This window comes from Triturus cristatus, chromosome 8 (genome assembly GCF_964204655.1).
Source record: "Triturus cristatus chromosome 8, aTriCri1.1, whole genome shotgun sequence".
NCBI classification, from domain to species: Eukaryota; Metazoa; Chordata; class Amphibia; order Caudata; family Salamandridae; genus Triturus; species Triturus cristatus.
Window position 1 is genome coordinate 1,048,904,756 of NC_140591.1, and position 27,081 is coordinate 1,048,931,836.

Sequence of the window (27,081 nt, forward strand, 5' to 3'; positions counted from 1 at the left end):
ATATATACACAGATTCACGTTATGCATTCGGAGTCGTCCATGACTTCGGCGTACTGTGGCGAGAGAGAGGTTATCTAACTTCTCACGGTGCCCACATCCAGCACGGACCCCTCATTGAAGCCCTATTAGATGCGATTCATCTACCCACTGAAATATCGATTATGAAATGCAAAGCCCATACAAAAGTTATCGATATTATTTCTCAGGGTAATGACCTAGCTGACAGAACAGCTAAACAGACAGCTCAGAATCAGACTCACACAACTGACATAACAAAGACAATAGTTCCGACACCAACACATTGCATGACAGTTAAGGATCCCGCCCTTGATGTAATTGACATACAGACACATGCTACACCAGAAGAAATAAAGAAATGGACTGAATTAGGAGGGATCCAAACGGATCAAGGATGGATGACGAAGGAAAAATCTATATGGTTTCTTCCCGACTCAATGGTTCAAGTTATCATTAACACAATACATAGTCCAGCACACCTAGGAGAGAAAGCTATGCTAGACAGCATTCAACACATTTGGTTCAACAAACATTTGCGAGCCGCAGCTAAACAAAAAGTTCGTACCTGTATGATATGTTGTCAGTTTAATCCAGGTAAAAGCATCCCCGTAGAGCAGGGTGGATTCCAAACTCCCGATCATGCTTTTGAAGTCCTCCAGATGGATTATATCCAGATGGAACGATGTCGAGTATTCAAATATGTTCTCGTAGTTGTCTGTGCACTTTCCCGTTGGACAGAAGCATACCCGGTTTCAGATTACACTGCCCCGACTACTGCCAAACAGTTAGTTCGAGAATTCTTCCCACGGTACGGTTTACCACGTGTTGTCTACTCAGATAACGGCCAGCCGTTCTCATCCGAACTAATGAAACACGTTTCGCTTCTATTAGGCTATCAATGGAAATTTCACTGTGTCCGACATCCCGAGGCAGCAGGTCTCGTAGAACGCAATAATCAAACTTTGAAAATTAGATTGTCCAAAATATGTAGAGAAAAAGGAGTCGATTGGATAGTAGCCTTACCAGTTGCGCTCTTTTACATGAGAATGGTAGCACATTCTCGAACAGGGCTATCCCCGTATGAGGTGATCTTCGGTAGACCACCAAATATGTGGGGGACGCCTATACCTCGTAAAATCACTGACGTTGACTGTAATATGCTGACAGATTACCTGGCTTCCTTGATGTCTGCACTACAATCTTGTCGTTCACAGGTATCCGCAGCTTTTCCCGACAATACTGAGGTGAAGCCCCATGACGTGGTTCCTGGTGACCTGGTGCTGGTCAGGAACTTTGACCGGAAGACCCAACTGGATCCTAGGTGGAAGTCACCGAAGTTGGTTCTACTCACCACAAGGACAGCCGTGAAAATCGAGGGAAGGAAAGGGTGGTTGCACTCGAGTCATATCAAAAAATTTTATGGACTACCAACCAGTGTGATTACTCAACCCTGTATTCCCTCACAGACAGACTCAAGGCTCCCCTTGATTGAGCAATCGAACTCAGAAATTTATAAACTAAAATTGAGGTTTAGTAAGTCAGACAATTTGATTGTTTAAGTCCTCTCCAAGGTGAATCGGTTGAATTTGTCTCTGACATGTATCCTCTAGACCGGAATAGAGAAAGAAATCATCAGATGCAGCTCAAAAGGCATGCGTATTGTAAATCATTTCGTAGTCACTGCACAGTAACATTATTAATTTTGTTTTTCCTAAGTCTTCTGACCATCATTGTCAGCATCCTATTGCACATGTATTACCCTATTCCTAAGCGCGCTTATAATATAACTGTAGAACATTCTTTTAGAGAATTTCCTCCGCATGAGTTGTCCTATAGATTTGCGCTGCGCAACAACACATTCATTAGTATGCTACATCATTCCCATCAAACCAGCAATGCCACAAATTGTTGGATATGTGGCCGACTCCCTCCCTATCAGAACTACAAGGGAGTTTTGCCCCTCTTTCCCTATCCGTTCACACACAATGGCTCCTGTGGAGCATGGTTTAGTTTGATTAATACCCTAGATTCAAATTCCGCAGTTTATCAAGACGACTGGGTATGGGGAAACCTGAACCTAGTTTTGCTTAAAGTCTGCTACCCTAACAAGGAGGGACTTCCCAAAAGAACAGGAACTGATCTAGAAAATGAAGTATATGGATTAGGTAACTTTACACTTAACCTCATGATCCTGAACGTTGAATCTGAAGCTACACCAATCTTGCCCGCCATGTCAGTATTCCCAGTAAAAGGGGAATTATGTATAAGAAAGAATGGTTCCATACACATGGGTCATAGTAAATGCACCACTGTAATAAAATTCAGTGATCAAGGCAAATCTACATTTAGAGCTTCCCATCATTCCTACTTCATATGTGGCCAGACCGCATATATATGTCTACCTTTAGATTGGGATGGTACCTGTTACATAGCATTCCTTCTGCCACCTGTTTTCCTAGCTCCTCCTGATTATCATAGAAATACCCATTTAGTACACAATAGACAGCAGAGAGATCTCCCAATTGTCGATTACACTGAAACAGCATGGGAAAAATACACAGATTTCAATAAAGGTTTCTTTCCCTATATAGGTACAGTCACTAATAGTAAGCTGATACGTAGATTAACCAGAACCCTTGAAGCAGTAGTGAACGAAACTATTTCCGCCTTAGGCAATTTGACAGAAGAGCAGTCTGCTATGCGGATTGTTGTGCTTCAAAATCGTCTTGTTCTTGACGTCATCCTGGCCGATAGGGGCGGAGCTTGTAGGGTCATCGGATCAAGTTGTTGCATTTTCATACCAGAAAATTCGCCGTCAGTATATAAGGCCATAACTCGCCTTCATAAGATTGTAAGCCAGATACACCAGAGTCCAGGCACCTGGACTTGGTCCGGTTGGTTCTGGGGCGTGTTGTCAGCCTGGGGATGGAGAATATTATCCTTCCTAGGTATTGGCCTTCTCATACTATTCAGTTGCTGCTTATGTCTACAATGTGGGCCAGCGATTTGTGGTCTGTGTGCCACCTCGTGTATCCCACATCCAAGTTTTCGTTCGAGATCCCGGAAGAAGAAAGAAGAACAAATGATGCTATATGAACAGATCGATGGATTGATGAAGATCGATATCTCCTGAGGGTCCGAAGGGGACAAGGAGGGAATGAGGAAATATGAATTTTGTGATCAGTTATGTCCCCTATCGTAGACCCCAACGGCTCCATGTGCATGCTATAAGTACATGTATGTTCCCTCCTGCTCCAGTTCTGAAGACGCAAACATATGTGCGTCCACCGTCAACATGTCCTCTTTCAGATCCGCCATGAATGGGTCAGATATTCCATTCCTAAGTATGAAAGGCCACCGACTGTATGTGGTTCACTTTCCACATTTCACAGATTCAGGCGAGTAGGCCCGAATTCTGTCATCAAGCCTTTTCCTGCCTTCTGCCTCTGAAAGCTCCAGTCTGAGCCTGCATCTGTGACCATGAACTTTGTCTTACTCCTTGCGCGGCTAACGGTGCCTGATCCAGCCTGTCGCCTGCCAAAAACTGTATTTCACCTTCGAGATTATCTCCTTCGCTCCTCATCCGATGCATTCCTGTCTAGTAGTTTAGGTAAACATTCCTCCAGCTACCATGCAAAGGGGCCAGGCCTCGCTGTCCTCATGCAAGTAATTCATAGCCCCGTTATCATGGAATATTCCTACCCCCTCGCATCTAGTGTAGACACTTAGACGCTTGTACACGCACTAACAGTCAGTATAGAATAGATTCTATCCTAGAGACCTTTCCTTTTGGATAACACAGTTCTTTAAACATAGGATATTAGATATGATTTGGGATTAGGTTGACACGACCCCAGACTTCTGTCTCCACATGTAGAGCTAAATGTCAAGTCTCCTTCACCCTCTAGTTGCACGTCAATCACACGTCATACGGCTGCGCGCGCATCTTTGCCAAACATTTCTGCTGACATTGCAGGATTCTTTTATGGATCCACCCACTTGTGACATCATGTTTAATGACGTTTCTTAAATTACGCCCTCTATTAGCTACGTATGCACCTTTTATCAGCTGTTACGCCTCTTGCATCTGTTTCACTGTAATGTATTTTCTATAAAACTGCCTATCTGTCAATAATATATGCTCCCTTCCTTCCTGAACTTTCGTGGTGATGGAATAGAAGGCCCACAATTCGAATTGTCTTCCTTTTTATAGGAATAAAGCATTTTAAAACCTCTAATACCACGGATTCTGCCTCTTATATTTACTGAGTTATTCTTGATAGACTTTACCGCATAAAAAATAGTACCGGTAACGAAATATTTACCACAAGAGAACAGAGAGGCTGGGGCCCTGATTAGCAGGGTCCCAGCCAGACTATAGCCAGAAACCAGTGTAAACATCAGAACAAAAGTGGGGGCAACATAAGAGGCAGATCTACTCTCCTACAGGATGGCTCTCTTGCTTTCAATGTAGATTTCTAATTGTATATGTAATAAGCTGCATAGATGCTTACTGGCAGTGTGAGTGAGTTTTTGGTTTTTTTTAACTGTGTGTGCAACTGCCTGCATTAATGCTGAATTAATAAGAGCTGTATGTATTTGTGAGTGAATGTTTAGGTGTCTCTGTTACTCTGTAACTAGGTGTTTTAATGATTCTATCATGTTACACTTAGGTATGTCAGTTGTAATATGGGTAGGAAAGTGGATCTCTAACTGTACATATGGGTTTGCAAGTCCGCATGCAACTCAATCAGACTTACAACAACATATCTTTTCTTTATACTCATTGGTCCCTACTTCATAGCCTATCTACAGCCTAACTCAGGAGTGAATTATATGTAGTAGAAGTGAGAAGTGTTATGCTTTTCAACATGTTTTTGAAAGTCAATTCAGCCAAGAAGAAAATCTGCATACAAACACATGTTTAAAGGCATAGTAGTCTGGATGGGTAACTTGTTAGTGTCAGTTCTTCACTACATACTTTAATACATGGCTCAGTACCTATGTGGGTGTGTCATTGGTTATGTAAGTAAGTATGTTGGCATATGTCTGAATGTCTTACTTACTCTATGGCAATCACAATGTGTATGTAAGAAGCTATATGGATTGCTTGTGGCTGTGTTAGTGACTATTGGGGTGGGGGGGTGTTTCCTTGGAGTCCTGCTACCTACTTACCTGCAGACCTGTCGACCCGTTGCCAGTTGGTTCGTCCATCTTGCCACTCCTGGGCTCCTCATGCTGTTTGTCTCCCCCGACGCCGCCTGATTCCATTGCGGCCACGACAGGGGGAGACTACAACTCCCAGGCTGCTTAGCGGCTACTTCCTGCAGTCTTGGCACCCGGAGGCGCTCATAAGGTCGAGGCTCCCTCGGTGGAGCGGGGGTGTTTCCTTGGAGTCCTGCTACCTACTTACCTGCAGACCTGTCGATCCGTTGCCAGTTGGTCCGTCCATCTTGCCGCTCCTGGGCTCCTCACGCTGTTGGTCTCCCCTGACGCTGCCTGACTCCATCGCTGCCGCAACAGGGGGAGACTACAGCTCCCAGGCTGCTTAGCGGCTACTTCCTGCAGTCTTCGCGCCCGGAGGCGCTCATAAAGTCGAGGCTCCCTCGGTGGAGCGGGGGTGTTTCCTTGGAGTCCTGCTACCTACTTACCTGCAGACCTGTTGACCCGTTGCCAGTTGGCCCGTCCATCTTGCCGCTCCTGGGCTCCTCATGCTGTTGGTCTCCCCTGACGCCACCTGACTCCATCGTGGCCGCGTCAGGGGGAGACTACAGCTCCCAGGCTGCTTAGCGGCTACTTCCTGCAGTCTTCGCGCCCGGAGGCGCTCATAAGGTCGAGGCTCCCTCGGTGGAGCGGGGGTGTTTCCTTGGAGTCCTGCTACCTACTTACCTGCAGACCTGTCGACCCGTTGCCAGTTGGTCCGTCCATCTTGCCGCTCCTGGGCTCCTCACGCTGTTGGTCTCCCCTGACGCCGCCTGACTCCATCGCGGCCGCGACAGGGGGAGACTACAGCTCCCAGGCTGCTTAGCGGCTACTTCCTGCAGTCTTCGCGCCCGGAGGCGCTCATAAGGTCGAGGCTTCCTCCGCGTCGCGGGACGTGCGTGGGCGGCGCCGGGCTAAGCCCGGGCAAAGGGCGGGCCGACTGTGGCCGTCCGGGGCCAGAGGAGGCCGGGCAGGGCCCTACCCTTTTGGTTCTGGCACCGTATTTCTTTTAATGAAATAGTTCCCTTGGACTTTGTCCATTGTATTTATCACTTGTGTTTTTTCGGTGCTATAGTTGTATACGGTATATGGTTACTATTAAGGCAGATATTGCTGTATTTGACTGATATTAGATATGGGGAAATCTAAGGTTGGTCAGGGCCATAACGACCCGAGGCCAAAAAATACTTCATTACCAACTTTGACAGCAATTGATCGTATGCTCCAAAAACAATTGGGGTGGTTGTATCTGCCATTGAAAGTACTGAAAGGCGCCTTTCACTCCCAGCAGGCATGCCCCCCCCTCTGCCTGTTAATAGCGCATCGATCTTTACTACAAATTCTCAGGATTCTCTAATAGTACCATCTTTTATTGGTCTCCCAGAGGTTAGAACACTACATGAAATAGTGGATACTGTAATTCCCCATCAGCAGTCAGTTGGAGACTCTATGCCCATACAATCTAGGCTCTCTTTGTCCCCGGCCATCTTTTCCAGTAATGAACAGCTTGAGTTCCCACTTCTGCATGAGAACCCCATAGTACAGGTGGGACTAGATTCACCTTTAAGTCAAATCTCAATCACTGGTTCAGTGCGAAGTATCAACAGTGATACACCACAAATGACAACTAGAGGCCAGAAGGCGAGATGCAAGCAAAAACATAGTAACAAGGAAGGGCCACAACTTTTAAATGTTAAAAGAAAGAGATCCCATAAACCTTGTAAAACTGTTAGTAAATCTAATGTGGAACAAGGGAAAAAGGATAATAACAAATCTTTAGCTGTTTCTCCTAACATCTGTACGAGTGACTTGGTAATAGGGGAGAGCTTTTGGGGGAAAATGGAGAATATGCTAACTGTTCTTATCGCACCTATTATGACAAATTTAACAATTATTGAATCTAGGGTCAATAACATAGAAAAACAAGTGGTGGGAAATTCACAAGGTTCGCAGGATAATCTACCTTTTACTCTACCTCCTGCTGTACCTCAAATAATTTTGCCTGACACACATAGCAACCCAACAAAGGTATCAGAGGTGTTTGGTTGTTGTGCGCAGCAGGAGCCAACTGGCTCAAGTGGTATTAATCCTGTTAGAAAAAATGTTTTAGGACCTTCTAATCCAACTCACAATACAAATTTAACTACCACAAGAACTGTTGCAGATACCAGGGAGGTAATTACTACATCTAGTTTACCTACGTTGAACTCACCCCCCGAGGCCCTACCTTATACTGTGGTGCTAGCAAATGTCCCACCTCTTCCTCCAAATGCTTTTGAACATTGGTCAACTTTGAGGAATAAGGCCCTTCATTTTCTGTCTACCAAATTTGGGTCGAATACTGCTCTCTTCTCAAACTTTAAGATGGTTAGAAGAGTTCGCTGGCTTGTTTCGTCAGCTAAACCATTGGGAGGGGACTGTGTGATTGTATCTTTCCGGTCTCCCTTATTGGTCAATCATATACTTGAAAAATGCTATACCGGCCACTTAGCTACTGACTATGTCAACATTGTTCCCCTTGATTTCTTTTATCCCCCCTTACGACGGGAAAGGTTGTGGAGTTATCGTTCCCAATTGTATAATCAGGGGCATTTTGAAGGAGAAAGATACAGTATACCAACATTTAATCATTTTGACATTTTAAGTGGCTTAGATAACAATGATTGACAGCAAATTCACTCTCCCCAAAATACGTTAACTATTGTTGCAGAGCCTATGAGTGATCCTTTGGATAATAACAAGGGAGGAATGGGGGCAGCCTGTTCTTTACCAGAGCTTGAGGGCAATGTAGGGGGGTTGGCGGCACTGGAAGTGGGACCAGCAGAGAAGAATGAGAGCAGAACAATGTCTTGTTGGTAGATTCCACTTTAGTTCCTCCTGTTTGTCCCCCACTCGGTTCTCTACCTTGTAGCGAATGTTCATGGAACATCGCCGGTATTAAATCCAAAATTGGTAATCCACTCTGGCAAGACTTTATTCAAATGCAAGATCTTATTTGTTTACAAGAAACATGGAGTAGGGACCCGGTCCATCTAAACGGGTTCAAAACGTTCCATACTCCAGCTGTGGATACCTTTCATGGAAGGGCCAAAGGGGGTTTGACGACCTATATATCTAATAAATTACATCTTATAAAGATAATGGAGCCAGTTAAAGATTCCTATTTTCAAATTTTGATAATAGTTTTGGATTTTCCACCCCTATTGCCTTACTCAATTTATATAATAACATCCCCCCCCCCCCCCGGGGAAATCTCTACTGTTTTTAAGAAGTTGGCCAAAGTAGTGCTCTCACAGGAAAAAATCTTTGGATTTAACATGTTAACACTCCTCCTGGGAGATTTTAATTGCACTCTATGCAATATGATGGTAGATAATAGATGTAGTATAGGAAGAGAAGATGGTGTGAGTCAGTCTCACTTCAATCATTCCATTTTGGGAGAGCAATTGAATGAATTAATTGGCCAACTTGATTTGGGTTTTATAAATGAGGTTTGCCCAACACCTTTTCCTCTTCCTCCAACTTTTAATGGGCGAGGTTGTACTTCTACTATTGATTTTGCACTAAATACAAATAGGCATGCCCGAAGTATTTTCACTTTTAACGTATCTGACATTGCTTTAAGCGATCATTTTCCACTTTGCTTAGCCATTTTTATCCCAAAGAGGTCTGCCCCAAAAAATAGTACAGATAGAGACAGACTGTGGGAAAATCTTGCCATTGGTAGTATCAATGGCTATACGCTTAAATGGGACAAGGTGGATCAAATTAACACGCTTTATAGGGTATTTACCAACTGTGCTTTTGATTTTTCAACGTGCCTAGCGATGGATGCTACTCCAGAAAATATACTTGCATCCTTTCTGTCAATTTGCAATGAGATTCGAACTTCCTTAACGAGACAACGTAGACACAACAAAGCACAGAGGGGAGGCTGGTTTAATTCCAGATGCACCAAAGCGTATTCTCTTTTAAATAAAGCACTGCATAATCAACCTAGGTGTGTAGAAGACGTACGTAAATCTAGGAAAGAGTACAAACTCGCTGTTAAAGATAGAAAAGATGAGTTAAGGAAAGAATCATGGGAAGCGTTGCATCAGGAGTCGGTATGCAACGATTGTGCAAGTTTTTGGAACATCATCAGAAATCCTCTATTTAGAGAAGAGACCTGTCCCACTCTAGAAATAGCTATTTCTGAGGCCGAGTGGACTGACCACTTTTCAAATGTGTATGAGGGAGATCGAACGCCTTCCCCCTCTTGCAATCCCTCTGACTACTCATCTTTGAGAAATATGCAGTTTTCCTTGCCAGAGGTTGAAAAGGCGTTACATGCAAGTAAGGGTGGGAAGGCCCCCGGCCCAGACGGTGTACCCATAGATGTATTTAAGGCAATTATGCCTCTGTGGGACCCCCTTCTGGTCCATGTGCTAAACGCTAGTTGTGCGTCGAAATTCTTGCCCACTTGGGTGGAGTCCATAATTGTCCCAATATACAAAAAAGGGGATAGACATGACCCGGGCTGTTATAGACCCATTTCCCTTTTAGATTCGATTACAAAAGTAGCTGGACGAATAATCCTGGACCGACTACTCTTGTGGGCTGAGTATAATTCTATTTTATCCGACTTACAATATGGCTTCCGCACTGGCCTAGGAACAGTGGAACAAGGCCTAAACTTTCTGATGCTGACTGGGAAATACACTAGGGCTAAGAGGGAGAATTTGTTTGTGGCTTTTGTTGACCTCTCAGCCGCTTTTGATTTTGTGATTCATTCCACACTATGGATGTTATTGGAACAAATTGGGGTTGAAGAAAACATTATTTATTTTCTTAAATGTTTTTATAGTGAAGCATTTGCGTCCGTACGCTATGGTCATAGGGGCACTGGTAAAATCCCCATTAGGAGTGGGGTTAGGCAAGGTTGTGTCCTGGCCCCATTCCTTTTTAATTTGTACATAAATGGTCTGGAGAAAGCCTTGTGCAATAACAGTTTTGATCCCCCACACGTAGCTGGCCGCCCAATTCCGTTATTAATGTACACGGATGATGCAGTATTGATGTCCCGTACTCAAATGGGACTACAGCGTGTGGTCGCTAGTTTTGCCCTCTTTATGAAAGAATTGGGCTTAAAAGTTAACTTTGCAAAAACTTTCCTCATGCACTGTGGCAGAAATGTAAAAATGAAGAAGCCCATTTTTATTGAAGGCCAGCGGTTGGTTCTAACGAAACAATTCTCCTACCTAGGCATTCTGTTTACCCAGAAGGACGTATGGGGTGAGGCAATGGTAGCAAAAAAACAGGCGATGATTCGCTCGACCGCTGCCCTTAGGTCCTTCTCGGGGAAATTAGGCACCAGACCACCCGCAGAGTTAATTAAAATTTATAAAGCTAAATGCGTATCTGGTGCTATGTATGGTAGCGGGATATGGGGGTTTGTGGATCCTATCCCGCTCCAGGTAGTTGAGACCTCTTTCCTGAAGTTTATCCTTGCGGTCCCTAAGAGTTCCTCTAACTATAATTGTCATACAGAATTTGGACTCTCTTTTATATCGGACCTCATTAAGCTAGAACCTGTGCTATTATGGCACAGGGTGTGGTCAAAGAAGAAGAACCTAAGCCTAATAGAGATATATTGTCAGATGTCTTAAAGTTAGATGGACATATGAGGATACCATGGCTGAGTTATATACGAAAGTTTTTGACCGATATGGGCAAGCTGGATTATTTTCTAAATCCTCTTACTATCTCAGCAATTTCACGGAAAGATCTTAAAAAAGAGGGCTTGGTATTTTTAGAATCAACAAGATGTGCTGTGGAGGTCTTAAAACCCACTGGTTTCGAACATCAATTAATTTTAACATCTTTTAATATTCAACCTTACTTGATCCACGTCCCGGGTAATTATGATAGATTTTTATTATCCCGTTTTAGATTTGGACTTTTTCATAGATTGGTCAGTTTCCCAACAATCAATGATTGGTCTCATGAATTGTCTCCCTGCCCTTGTGATGAAATCTCTCCCCAAAGTACTATGCATGTTGTATTGTTTTGTAAATTCTATTATCAAGCTAGGCGAACCATTTTATTGTCGTTTTTAAGGGTGATTGGGCATCGGCAATGTCGCCGTGCAATGTATGATATTCAACGCCTGGATAACCATCTTTGTGTCGCAACACTTACCCTGTATCTGAAAAAAGTGATACTCATCAGGAAAAGGATGATTTTATAATGTATTTTTTTGCAAATCCATGGGTACTATGTAATTTTTAATTGAACTTTTATGATTTAATGTTTTCATGTTTTTCTATGTATACTTTTATGATTGTTTCTTACAATCGAATAAAGTTTTTCTGATTTCTGATTTCTGACTATTGGGGTATTTAGCTGTCTTCAACTACCTCTATTACAGCTGTAGATTTATGAGCTACATGTGTGTATAAGTGACTGTTTAAGTGACTATCACTGTGTCAGTGTCACTAGGTGTATTAGTGTCTGTATCTGTTATATCCTGCTCATATTAGTATATGTATCCTGGTTTAGCTATCTCCCTGCTGCTCAGCCAGTGTGAGTGTTGACAGTGGAATGTTGGTGCTTGTAATGCTCGGGTGCCTGTGTGGATGAGTGGTAACAGTTCGAAGATAGGCTGATCCGCAGGAAGGCTGCTCCTGGTGGGGCTGGCTTAACAGGATCACCAGGCTTATGGACTGATGTATATAATTACCTCCCTGAATCTTGATGCTAATAAATAAACTTATAAAACGCAACTCGGCTATGTCTGGTAGGATACAACAGTATCCTTTTACACATACGTATGTGACTTCCAGTATGGGTTGGAGACTGGATCTATAACTGGTTTTAAGTGTGCAAATCGGAATATCACTCAACAGAACTTGAAGTAATGAGTCTTATCTTGTCATCTCATAGGTCCCTGCTCTATGGCCTTCCTACAGCCTATATCAGGAGTGTATGTGCAGTTTTTCTGCTAGGCCGAATTGACATTCAAAACACATTGCAAAGTCTTAAACATCTCTTCTACTACTCACTCCTGAGAAAGGCTGTAGGTAGGCCATGAGGTAGGGATCCATGAGCTTACAAGATAAGACATGTTGTTTTAAGTCTGAATGAGTTACATGTGCACTTGCAAAGCCATATGTACAGTTACAAATCCACTCTTCTACCCATACTACAACTCACATACCTATGTGTAAAAGAATAGAGCTCCTAAAACACTTAGTAACACAGTAACAGAGGCATTTAAACATTTACATACAAATGTATACAGCCCTTATGTATTCAGCAGTAATGCAAGCGGTTGCAATCACAGTTAAATACCCTAAAACTCACTCACATAGCCAGTAAGCAATGTGAGTTATAGTAAGGATAGATGAAAGGATCTGTAACTGTACATTTCGGTTTGCAAGTGTGCATGTAACTTAAACAGACTTAAAACAACATATTGTATATTTAAAGCTCCTAACCCCCTGCTCTCTTCCCTGCGGTCTACCCACAGCATATCTCAGGAGTGACTTATATGTAGCCGAAGAGAAGTTTAAGGCAATGCAACATGTTTTGAATGTCAATCCAGCCTAGCAAAAAAACAGTATGTACACACTCTGTTGTGAGACATGTTTAAAAGCCTGCTTGACTGGATGGAAGACTTGTAACTTTTAGTTCTTTAACACATACCTAAGAGAGTGTCTCAGTGCCCATGTGGCTGTGTCATTGGGCATGTAAGTAAATAGTCTGATGTATCACTGGTCTCTTTGTTACTCTATTGGATGCTCAATATGGATGTAAGGAGCTGCATGGATTGATTGCTACCTGTGTTAGTGAGTATTAAGATATTTAACTATGTGTGCAACTGACTACATTACTGCTGAATACATAATAGCTGTATATACATTTAAGTAAATGTTTAAATGCCTCTGTCATTATATCACTTAGTGTATTAGTGCCCTATCCTTTTACACATATGTACGTGAGTGGTAGGATGGGTAGGACACTGCATCTATAACTGTAGATGTGACTCTGTCTGCAGGTGCACATATAAGTCAATCAGGCTCGAAACTAAATGTCTTATCTTTTAAAATCATGGCTCCCTGCTCTGTAGCCTATCTAATGCCTATCTCAGGAGTGACCTATCTGCAGTAAAAATAGAATTTAAGGCTTGAAAACATGTCTAGAATGTCAGCTCAGCCTATCAGGGAAATTGCATATACATCCTCTACTATAGTAGGCCTGAGATAAGTTTAAAGGCCTAGTTATCAGGATAAATGAATTGTTAGTGTCAATTTTTCAGTACATACCTCAATAAGTGCCTCAGTGGCTATGTGTATATGTAATTGGATATGTAAGTAAGTATGTTTGTATATTTATGGCATACTTACTTTCTCTATTGATCTCTTAATGTGTATGTAAGGGGCTGCCAAGATTTCATACTGCCTGCATTACTGCTGAATACATAAGAGCTCTATGTATTTGTGGGGGAATGTTTAAGTGCCTCTGTTACTGTGTAAGTAGGTGTTTTATTGGTCCTTCTACACATAGGTTTGTGAGTTGTAGTAAGTGTAGGAGAGTGGATCTGTAACTGACACATGGGAGTGCAAGTGTGCATGTAACTCAATTAGACTTAAAACACCATTTTACCTTTTAAGCTCATAGCTCCCTGCCCTATGACCTACATACTGCCTATCTCAGGAGTGAATTATATGTGGTAAAAGAGAAGATTAATTCTTTGCAACATGTTTTGAATGTCAATTTGGCCTATCGGAAATGCTGCCTATACAGGCTCTAGTATAGCAAGTCCGAGACATGTTTAGAGGCCTAGTTATCTAGACGGGTAACTTGTTAGTGTCAGTTCTTCACTACACATCTTAATAAGTGTCTCAATACCTATGTGGATGTGTCATTGGTTATGTAAGTAAGTATGCTAGTATAAGTCTGGATCTATTACTTTGTCTGTGGATCTTTTCATGTGTATGTAGGAGGCTGCATAGGTTGCTTAATGGCTGTGTGAGTGTGTTTTGGTGTATGTAACTGTGTATGCAACTGGCTGCATTACTGCTGAATACATAAGAGCTGTATATATGTGTGAGTCAATGTTTAAGTGCCTCTGCCATGTGTCACTAGGTGTATTAGTGGCTGTATCCTTTTACACATTCATATGAGTTCCAGTATGGGATGGAGACTTTATCTATAACTGAACTTATGGGTATGCAAATTTGCATACAACTCAATAAAACTTGAGACAATGAGCCTTATCTTGTAAGCTCATATGTCCCTGCTCTATGGCCTTCATACAGCCCATGTCAGGAGTGAGTTATACAGAGTAGAAGAAGAGTTTAAGGCTTAGCAACATGTTTTGAATGTCAACTCAGCCTAGCAGGAAAAATACATATATACTTTCTTCTGTAGCAGGTCTAAGACATGTGTAAAGGCCTACTTGTCTGGATGGATAACGTGTTAGTGTTAGTTCTTCAGCACATGCCTAAATGAGTGTCTCAGTGTCCATGTGGGTGTGTCATTGGACATGTAAGTAAGTATGCTGATATATATCTGGATCTCTTGGTTACTCTAATGAACCCCCAATGTGTATATAAGGAGCTGAAAGAATTGCTTGCTACCTCTGTTAGTGACTGTTAGGATAGTTAACAGTGTGCAACTGCCTGCATTATGGCTGAATATATAAGAAATGTATATATGTGTGAATTAATGTTTAAGTGCCTCTGTTACTGTGTGTCTAGGTGTTTTAGTCGATCTATCTTTTACACATAGGTATGTGAGTTATAATTTGGATAGGGGAGTTAATCTATAACACGAGATATGGAATTGCAAAGTGCATCTAAGTCAAATTTGATACAGCATGTCATACCTTTTTGGCTCATAATCCGAACCTTACAGCCTAGCTACAGCCGATCACAGGAGTGACATATCTGTAGTAGAAGATGCGTTTAAGCCTTAGCAACATGTCTTGAATGTCAACTTGGCCTAGCAGGGAAACTTCATATACATCCTCTTCTATGGTAGGTATGAGATATGCTTAAGGGCCTAGTTGTCTGCATATATGAATTGTTAATGTCAGTTTTTCAGTACAAACCTAAATGAGTGTCCCAGTGGCTATGTGTATGCTTGTATATAACTGTCTCTCTTACTTTGGCTATGGATCTCTAAATGTTTATGTACCGAGCAGAATAGATTGGTTACTGGCTGTGTAGGTGAGGTTTGGGGTATTTAACTGTGTACAACTGCCTGCATTACTGCTGAATGCATAAGAGCTGTGCGTGTTTGTGAGGGAATATTTAAGTGTCTCTGTTACTGTGTAACTAGGTGTTTTAGTGGTTCTATACTTTTACACATAGGTATGCAAGTTGTAGTATGGGTAGGACAGTGCATCTATAACTGAAGATGTGGCTCTGCAAGTGCATATCTAAGTCAGAAAGAAAAAGCTTTATTCGGTAAGATATTCACGAACCATAAAAGCATATACATTTTACATTGAGCATTAATACTGTACATTTACAATACTTAAAAAAGCATGGAATTTTTCCTAAAAGACATTATTGCCGGCAGAATATAAAATCTGTGCAAAAATAGCAATCTTAAGTACATAGATATTCGATTATTTGTCGGTTTACTTTTCCTGAAATGAATTTTTTTTTTTATAATTTCCATCACTAAAAGGCGAAGAAGAAAGGCCCCCCAGCAGCAGAATTAGGATGCGTTGGTGGGTATTCCCAATTCATCGTAGGGTACATTTTTTAGTAGTATCCGCCTTAGAGTCGTTTTAAAAATATATTTCGTTTTATGGTGTATTTAAAAATACTTTCCAAAAGGCGGTGTGCAATCTAAAGATTTACTCTGTGGTGTACAGAGAATTTCAAAAACTTGATCATATTTCTCACCAACAGTTCTGTATCTAACATTTGAAGGGCCATAAGGGCAGGTCGGCATTGTTTTAGACCCATCAGTTTCAGCAGAGGGATCAGGTACAACTTTCTTGGTTCAACATAAAATTTTAAAAACATGATTACGTGCAGAGTAGACTGAACTGAGGAATCATCGCACGGGCAGTGAGCCAGTTGATTTGACCAATCGTTTATTGCCGGAAATGTGATTAAATGGTGGAAAATATTGAATCGGAATCTTGTTAGTAAAAATTTGTCATAGCTACTTGAATACAGGGTCAAATATGGCTCAATCTTTTCAGTTGTTTGGATAGATAAAGAGTGCTGTACAGAGGTTTTGTTTATTTCTAGAGCCAAGCGTAGGTCAGCCAGATGGGTTAAGCGCTCGTTTCGTAGTTTCTTTCTGGGGATTGAATTTAATTCCTGTGGGTTAAAATAGAAGTGCTCGTGTCCCAGATCAGAAAGGAATTTCTTTACGTATAATAGCCAAGTAATTTTAAGCCCATGATCTAGATTCATACAGTCGGTAATGAGTGCCTGTGTACATTTTAGCTCTATTGTGGTCCAGATGCGGTGCCAGAGAAGGATTGGCTGTGTCCTAATCACGTCTGTGATGTATGGAAGACCCAGTTCACTGTGAATGTTGTATGTAGGGGTAGACGGTGGGACGGCCAGTAAAAATTTCAGAAAATTGTTCTCTGCTATTTGAATCGAGTCCACTTGTGCGTTTCCCCAAATCCCTGCCCCATAAATAGCCGTACTAAGACATCTTGAGTGATAGATATCGAGCAATTCCTTTGGTGGTCTCTTTCCAAGTCTCAAAGCGACCAGTGCCATAGTTGTGTTTTGAAATTGGAGCTTTCTCATCTCGATTGCCCTTTTCCAGGTGCCTTTATGATCTATTATGACTCCTAAGTATGGGTAAGTGGATGTATTTTCTACTCTGGTTTTATTTAGGTAGATACCTTTTCCTTTACATATTTGTTTCCCTGATGTCATTATGAATGTCTTTTTTACGTTGATTTTTAAATCCAGTTGGTTCATAAACTTTTTATATCTGTCTAAAGAACGTTGTAGTTCAAGAGGGGTACGGGCGATTATAACTGCGTCGTCCACGTAAAGGAGAGCGGGGATTGGGCGTGCTTGGATTTGGGGTAGGTCCTGGCAACCCTTCAGCATAGCTACTTCTAAGCCGTTAGTGTATAAGGTGAAAAGGAAGGGGGCGAGGACACAACCTTGCCTGACTCCCCACTCTACCCCAAATGATGATGTTAACTGCCCCTCTGAACCGTATCTTACCTTTGCGGTTGCATTAGAATAGATTTCCCTGATGTAATTGACCAATTTGGTGTCTGCTCCCATATCGATCAGTATGCTCCACAGTTTGTTGTGTGCCACACAGTCAAAGGCTGCGGAGAGGTCTACGTATGCCATGCAAAGGCTGCCACCCTTTGCTTGGACATACTTTCCTCTCAGCAATGTAAGGTTTAAGACCTGTTCGATAGTGCCTTTTCCCTCCCTGAAACCATACTGGAGGTCGGATATTATGTTGTTTGTTTCCGCCCAGCCTTGTAAACGTTCCAGGAGGATTCTTCCTATTACTTTGCCTAGGGAATCCAGTAGGGATATGGGTCGGTAGCACGTTGGGTTATTTCTGTTGCCCTTTTTAAAGTAAGGGACTAAGATAGAATCGGACCAAGAGTCGGGTAGTCCCACCTTGCCTATTGCATCTAGAACCTTGAATAATATAGGGGCCCAAAGGTCAATGTTCGATTTATAGAGGTCCATAGGGACCCCATTGGGGCCCGGGGCCTTTCCAGATCTACTTGAATTTAGAGCTGACTTGACCTCAAGAAGATTGAGATCTAGGTCTAGTGGGTTAGTCAAATCGATTGGGTGAATATATTTCTGTCGGCTTGTCCCTACTGGAATAGAGAATATTTGTGAGAAATGTGCAATCCATTTGTGTTCCGTGATGGTTGTTTCAATTAGGCCATGTTCTTTTGGGCCTGAAAGGAAAGAGGAGTTGACAATCTCCCAGAAAGCGGCGGGATCGTTATTTTTACAACTGTCATGTAGGGCGACCCAGTGTGCCTCTTTTAGTTCATTCTTCCGGCAAGTTAAAGTCTTGTTATATGATTTCCTTGCTTGTGAGACCTCTGATAGATCTCTTGGGGATTTTTAAGGCTTTTTTAAGGGTTTTATGTGCTGCTGTACATGCTGAGTTAAACCACCCAAACTTAGGTTTTTTCTTTGGGCTTTTCGCCCCTTTGGAAGTCCCTGTCAAGGCTTTCTTAATTTCAGATGTTATTGTATTATAGTTTACTACGATCTCATAAAGAGATGAGTTTTCAGTTAGACACACTAAGAAAGCTGGATATGCCCCTCTAAGTATGGTCTCTAAGGTGGCGATGGGATCAATGTGAGACCATTTTAGAGCGTAGCCATTTGGTCTGGGCATCGATAAGTTATCTTCGTGATATAACGTTTGTGGCTTTTTTTGTGGGGCAGTGATTCGGATAGTGATGGGTAATGGGAAGTGATCGCTGAAAGCGCAGTCATGAGTGATAAACGATGTGATCACTTCTGTGGGGCTATTTCCCGCTAAAATAAAATCTCTGCAAGATGACAGACCTCTACCGTTGAACGTTGGAGCGAAGGCGACAGCAGGCTCAAGTAATTCGTTGGCAAAGGCTAATTGCAGAAGGGTCATGGTCTCATTCATTAATGACCCTTTTTGAGAGTGTGGGAAGTGTGTGATGTTATTGTTTTGATGGTCTACGTGACCACATCTGTCGTTTTGGGTGTGCTTGCACAGTGTCAGATTAAAATCGCCTCCCCATATAATTATTGGCTCTTTCCCTGAGTTGATGTTATTTTGATCTAATAAAAAATGGCGTATTTCTTTTAAGGCCTCCATAAACTTGGTATCTGTAAGATTGTTATATATATTAACTATCAAACTAGGTGGCGATTTTGTGATAGTTATTCCTGTTATCTGGTATTGTGTCTAATTTTTCAGGGCTTGAGCCTCTAGGGTTGGGAATTAATTTGAGACATAACACACTAAGCCGCCCTTTGCTCTGCCTGATGTTGTTGCCAGTGCTGGACTAAAGAATGTTTTGAAGCCGTTTAAGTGAATGGGGGTGGTTGCCCATGTCTCCTGTAAACAAACTATGTCGTTTTCTTTTATGAATGATAACCACCCGTCGTTGTTAACTTTTGAACAAAGGCCCGAGACGTTCCAAAAGAGTATTTTTAAGTATGAGTCCATCAAGGAATGACTATTTGTACTGTTAGGGAGAGATTGAGCGGTTTGTCTGGTTATGGAAGAGTCCTTGAGAGGAGGAATACAGATTTATATGGTCTATCTATAATGGGAGCTGTGGTTTCATGCGCACCGTTGGGGTTTGGGATAGGAAGATGCTGGGGTTGGGCTGTACGGAAAGTGTGATAGGGAGAGAGATGTACCTTGCTTTTTTCTTGACTGTGATTTAAATCGTGGGGGTTTTTTACTTGGCTATGATTTAGATCGTGCAAATTTTTTACTCCACTGTCTGTCCGAGTTACGTTGTTGAGGGTAACATTATCTGACGGTGTTAGTTGTCAGTCCACCTCCTCTAATGTTGTAACCTATTTTGTGAAATGATGCAGCCATTCCATCGGTTATTAGGATTTGTTTCTGTGGGGTAGGAATAGTCAAGCGATACCGAGTTAATTACTGTTTTTTGATTTGTTTTTTCCCTTTTTGCCATGAGTAGAGATCGCACTAGTCTCGGTGATTTAAAATTCACTACAATACAGTCTCCTGTGGTGCTTTTGTGGGAGTGGCCGATCAAACCTACTCTCCTAACCATCAAGATCTGGTTAATATGATTTGGGTGAAAATATTTATATTTGGTAAGCCAGTCCGTGACCTTGTTTCTAAGTGAGATTCCATGTTTCAGTTGATCCTTCGTTTAAGGGAGGTACACCTGTTAGAACTAGAGCATAGGGGCAAGCAGCAGGTGGCAGATTTAAAGGATCTCGGTTTGATTGGGGGAGAGAATTAAGCCAGCTCGTGTTATCCTTTTGGTGTCCTTCGTCGGTTCTTATTGGTTGTTCCACTGTTCTTGATGGTCTAGTATCTCCTATTGTTCCCTGATTGTTACCTGGTATTACTATAGAAGAGAAAGTGTGGGTGTTTGTTGTAGGATTGTTAGGGGGTTCCTTGGCAGGTGGTAAGGGATGTGGCTCTTGGGGGATAAGTTGGTTATTGTCAGCTTGGGATCTGGGTAAGTTAGGTCTTATCTTATTGTCAGTTAGTAGTTTTTCTAATCCGACAAATTTATCTTCGAAAACTGAGGAGAGTATAGAAATCATTTCGCCCAGTTTTTCTTCCAGTGCTCGGTTCACTGATGTTAGTAGTGAGTTTTCACTGTGTTTGGAGATCGTCTCTGTCATTGCAGTGTGTGTTTCTAAATGTACAGGAAAGTTTTGGTGGTTCTCCTCTGTCTGCGTTCCTGTATTACATAGGACTGGGTGAGTTGGGATCTTCCCCTCTTTTTTTGGGAACGCCCTTTTGTAGTTACCCCCCTCCCTCCAATTGATTTTTGTTTATTTTTTCCCCCGAGTTAAAGGTCCTTTCTGTTGTAGTGGAATGATTTTTGGGGGTGCTTCTATGGTCTCAGGAGAATTTTGAGAAGAGGCAACCAGGGGATCAGGTGAAAATATCAAAGTTGGTGTTTTGTTTAACAGGGAAGAACTGATGGTATCAGGTTCTCTATTTACTCTGTTGGATGGATCTAGCGAGAGCCTCCTCTCAGTGGATAGTATTTCCTGATCTATTAACGATTCGGCTCTTAGTAAATAGGCATCTAGTGTGCCCACCGTACATTTACGTTTTTCCATGTTTTGAAGGGGAGATTATGTTAAATATTTAATGCAAAGTCCCGCTTCAACCAGTTAGCCACTATGTGTCCTGTGGGAGGGCTGATGGACACCAGTCTGTTACTCTCTGCACAAGCATGGCACTTTCGTGTGTAACGTACCTCTTCTTACCAGTGTCTTTCTTGCGGAGCTAAGGGGGGTGGCCCGGCCCGGCCTCTGTCTGCCCCTGACGGCCACAGACGGCCCGCCCTTTGCCCAGGCTTGGCCCGCACACGATCCTGGGACGCGGGGGCTGGGCTTCTCTTTAATGCGCCTCCGGGCGCGGAAACAGCGTTGGCGGCTTTCCTGGCGCTAGGGAGCCTGGGATAGGTAGTCCCCACCTCCACTCCGCGGCCGCGATGTCTGGAACTGCGGCGGCGAGATGCGGGAACAGGCTGGAGACTTTAGCTGCAAGGAAGGAGGCACAGTTCTCTGGTCAGGGATTCTCCCCCAAATGTTTGCCTAGCGCCCCTAAGTCAATTAGGCTTGAAACACAACTGTTGCGGGGATTCTGCACATACACAGAACTATGCACAGAAAAAAAGGACCTCGTGTTTAGGGGTTGTACCTTCCTACCACCTAAGTACCCAAAACTGACTGGCTATAGTGTCTCATTCGTTCTCCTACATAATCAGAAAGCTACAAATGATTAGGCAACCCAGAACACAACACTCCCGACTCTCTCAGGAATCGCAGTAGCAAGACATACCCTTTCGCTCACTCACTCGTACTTGTCCACAATAAGAATTGACAGAGTCACTGTATAGTTCAAAATGTTTATTTTAACTATAGTGCTCTATAATGCAGTACACGAGCCACTACCAGCAGCAAAATGCATAAACTCAGAACAATTAGCATTGTTAAAATTCCATAAAATATATAGTGGGATGTCATCATATACGGACAGTGGAAAAAGGACTATAAGGCGAAGTTTATCATATAAAGGAAGATCTCTGGGCTTTGTCAGCAGACCCCATACCTTAGTGCCTAGATGGAGATTTTACATCATAGGAACTGCATAGCTCATCTCCCTGGAAAGGTCCCTCTCCAAGTGTGTGTTTTTATAACATGCATCCCCGTAATATCAAAGCACGAGTTTCCAGCAGTGCAGCTGTGTTTAGCATGTTTTGTATAGGTGCTAGGGACAGACCAGAACAGAATAACAAGGCGCTTTGTTTATCGACCTTGCACATTGTGTTCTGACTAATCTCTAGGAACTAGCACCAAATGCGAAAAGCAGATAGTTCCCATATGAAAGGCATAAAGAGAGTCTTTCAAAATAAAGTCTTGTAGTAACGTGGGCAAAAGCAGCAGCATGGCAGCAGAGCTCATGCTAACTTAGCAATGTCGACAGTGCTCCTACTGGCCATATAACATAACATGTCTTGGCTGTGTGAGTGAACTTTGGGGTATTTAACCGTGTGCAACCGCCTGCATGACTGCTGAACATAAGAGATATGTGTGTTTGTGAGTAAATGTTTAAGTGCCTCTGTCTCTATATGATAACATGTATTAGTGGGTCTATCCTTTTGTACATAGGTATGCGATTCCAGTATGTGTGGGACACTGGATGTATAACTAGGCATATGGATCTGCAAGTGAACATGTGACTCACAAATACTTCAAATTACATCACTAGTTCCAGAAACACTCTAATTTATATATAAACAATTTTTTAGGAATTGTTAGACTTGGCTTTTTCAGCGGGTGTGCCCAAAGACTTTTTGATTTTTGGGACTTCTGTTTTTGATCCTGTTTTTGTTGGTTTTAGGACTCTGGGCAATTTACTACTGCTATTCAGTGCTCTCCATATAAATTGTGTTTATGGATTAGTGTTTCCATGTTTGGCTGATTGATTTATTGTTAAGTCCCTAGTACAGTGCACAGTATCTGCCCAGGGTCTGTAAATCCTATGCTGCTAGTTGGCCTGTAGCACTGGTTATGCCACCCACACAATAAGCTCTTCAAATGGTTCTCAGACCTTCCACCGCAGTGTCTGCGCGCAGTTGTGACTGCCATGTCAACCTGGTAAGTGCACCCACTTGCCAGGCCCCAAACCTTCCTTTTTCTTACATGTAAGGTACCCCTCAGATAGGCTCCTATGGGTAGGGTACAGTGTATGTGAAAGGTAGGACATGTACTGGTGTGTGTGACATGTCCTGATAGTGAAATACAGTGTATTTCATGTTTCACTATTGAAAGGCCATCTGTCCCATAGGATAGAATGGGAGATACTTTGCAACATCTTACAAGTATAACTTTCCATTGTGAGAGGATAGAGGTATGTAGTTTAGTATGCCTGAACTCTGAATGCAAAAATTTATCATTTAGTAAAGATGATTTTATGTTGTGTTTTTGAAAATAGCACTTTTAGAAAGTGGGTATTTTGTTGCTTAACCATCCTGCGTGCCTCTGATGTGTTGTGGATTGACGTCTGGCTTTGAAGTGAAAGGGGCTGGGGATGTGCATTCACTGTAGACAGCCACTTGAGGGGTTGAGGTGTGTCCTGGCTTTCCTGGGTATGTCAGGGCTGGGTTGAATAGACCTGGGCTTCATTTAGAGTAGTGGGAGGAAATTTCCTTGCATCTGAATAGGCCTTGTCTGCCTTACAGAATGCTGTCTCCACCTCTTGCCAGGAAGCTGGGCCAGTGAGGACAGAACTGGTTTGGACTAAGCACAGAGACTCTTTGCCACAAGAGAACAAAGGGAAATGTGGTATAAATATTGGGGCCCACACCACACAACTTTAGAACTCTTTTCGGCTCTGAAACCTGTCAAGATGAAGAGCTGGAGAAGCTGTGAGGAGGAACGATCACTTTGCTGTGTGCTTTGCTCTATTGGCCTGAAGTGGCTGCTTCTATCTTGGGCAGACAAAGGACTGGACTGAATTTTTTGCAACCTCTTTGTTTGAGTTTCTCTAAGGGATTGAGGTGGAGTCTTCCCCCTGTTCAAGAAGTCTCAGGAACAGCAAATACTTCACCTTCGTCTGGGTATCGCTTCTGGGACCGCATTTCTCATTTGGCACAGAGGGAAACCGCAATCCGATGCTGCCATCAAGACCATTAGACGTTCTGTGAACTGAAGTCACCACAGAGGGCACCACAGCACTTCGCACTGCAACCCTGGTCTCACCGATGACCGCTGCCACGACCGAGCTGCCGCTTGCACCGCAACCTTTGGGCATCACACTCCGCACCCCCTCTTTTCACTCTGCCACCCTGGATTCACAGATAACGCTGTTGCCAATTGACATCACGGCCATGGTCTGCACCATGGTCTTGAGGCCCTGCTTGTAAGCTACACGAACCACCGCCTGGTCTCACACCGCAGCCACGGCCCACCGACGCCAGTCCCATCAACCGCCGATCTTCAACAGATGCCGCAGCTTGCACTGTGACTATCAGCACCCTAGCGAGCAGCACCCGCTTCTCACTGCAGCCTTGATCTCACCACTGTTGCAGGACAACCGCCACCGAGCCGCTGCCTGCATCGCGACCTGAGGGCACCGCACAATGCACCACTCTTCTTCACAATGCAGTCTCGAAGACCGCCGCAGCTGGCCCACACAGCAGTGGTCGTCTAGAATAAAAGGTACTGTTTGCAAGTCTTCTGACACCGACACTGGACCGCAGTGACACGGTTGACGGAAACTGTTGATTTGTTTGTTTTCGGAACTGCAGTAGCACTGTACTGAGCTACCGTCTTCAAGGAACTGCATTTTTAAGGTTATTTTTGCAAAGTGCACACTTTGATTATTGTATGTTGGATTTTTATCATTTTGGTCTTGTTTTACACCGATAAATATGAGATATTTTTCTAAACTGGTGTGTTGTCCTCTTCTAGTGTTTGCACTGTATAACTGTATGTTATGTGGAAATGCTTCACACACTGTCTCTGAGATCAGCCTGCTTGCTCATGCCATGCTACCAAGGGACTGAGCAGGGGTTATTTCAGTAGTGTATCCCCCTTGTGACTAGGAATAAGGATCCCTACTTGGACAGGGTAACAACCTGCCAACTAGAGACACCCATTTCTAACAGGAATGTTACAGGAAATACACTAAGGTCCTGAGTTAATGTTTGATAGAACATGAGGAGCCCTCTACAGCAGCAACCAACCCTAAGTTTTGGGGAAGTGCTTTGTATACACCAGTGGAGACTTTGTTGACTCTGCTGGCTCCACTGGCATAAAACGTTTACCTCCTACTTTTTTTAATGTCATATCAAAAGCATAAATAGAGTAATACAAATTAACCTTATTCAAAGCAGGGTGACATGTATATTGAATAAAATTAAATAATTGAATAGCGTAACAAAAGCTATATCTTTAAAATATTCAAATTTGCTTACATCTATAGATAATAATAAGGTCCCTAATCCAGAAGCATCAAATATTGTATATAGACCATGAAAAGAAATGGCTAACAAGCCGAAGATTGCATGAGAATGATAAATTATTTATAACATGATTTCAAATCAAACAACCGTAGCCAAGCAAAATTAATATACAGAAGGAAATCCCCACATATAATAATTCCACTAATCGTTTTATAATTATGTATTGTCATACAAATCCACAAAATCCTCTCATACCTTGTGAAATATTTCTAAACTGTTTTTACATTTAAAGCATGTTATTTCTTGAAGCTACCATAGATAACTCTTGTAACCATGAACAAACTTTTAATTTGTTGTTGCACTTTCAAGTAGACAAAATCAGATTCCTTTTTAACATTAGTGCTCTTATGATCCATATTCCTATATCTAAAGTTTTCAAAGCCTCTTGAATCAGATCCTTAAGATCACTAAATATATTGAATCTTATCGTAGGTCTTAACAGCAATCCTTGTAGTTTAAGTTCAGGATGAATGCCCATGTCAGTCAGTCAAATTTCTTTATTCGGTCTCATGTTACATAAAACCATAAAAGCACAATGTGGAAACCAGGACAAAAATGGTGTAATACGGAATGTTCAATCATAGTAGCAAGCCTGAGCTAATTCATAATTCATCATATATGTACAAATTGCCTCTAAAATGCCAAACACCAATTAATATTAAAATAAAACTACTAAAAACAGTACATGAAAGTCGATAGCTAGTTTCACGGCCTGTTAGCTATACAAGTACATGAAACAAAAAATAGGAAAAAGGGACAAGTCAGCTAATCAGAACTCGCCCTAATTTTCATACCAGATTTTAGAACATAAAATACAGTATTACCCATCAGCATCTGGAGAAATATAAATGCGGGTCGAACTTTTTAAAATTGGCCTGTTTCAAAATAGGGATTAAATATGTTTTTCTCTGGGTTTCATAAAATGGACAAAACATGGTAAAATGTAGCATTTCCTGCGGAGATTTTCCATTGCAGCTGCAGGGAGGAAAAGAGTGCCCTCTGTTTGAGATCCTTGGATAAGTAAGAAGTAGATAAAACAGAGCAAACCGAAACCTGGTCAGAAGGAATCTATTCTGAGAGTTCACTAACCAAAGTAGGCATGGCTCGGCCATCTCTGTGAACCTTAATATAACAAAGTGGCGCACACATGGCTTCATGAGCTCCCTCTCCTTCCTTAATATAGTCTGCTGCATACCAAACGCCATCTTCAGAAGGGGTATGTCAACTTTCCTGATTCCCTCAGGGTTGGTGAAGAGGTCTTCTCTTCCCAGGTTTCATAAACTTCTTTTAATGTATTTCAGCCATGCTATCCTAAATACTTGATCCAGTGCCAGGCAATCTTTAAGGATTGCCTTATTTAACGAGTCCCCCACCATGGCCCATGTTTTTAACTAAAGTGACAATGGGGGAAAGGCTATCTGGTCTGTAATATAGGGCATTCCTAGCTCCTCATGGGCAATAAAAGACGGAATACCCTGGGGAACTGACAGCAGGCGTTTCATGAATTTTATTCCGATATTTGATCATCCTTTACTTCAGCATATCCCCAGCTTTCGCGTTTATAAAGTACTTTTGACAAACGCTTTGCCCTGTAGCGCTCCAGAAGAGTCCCAACCTGTCTTTTGCCCAGTCTCTCAGGAACGTCCATGTCA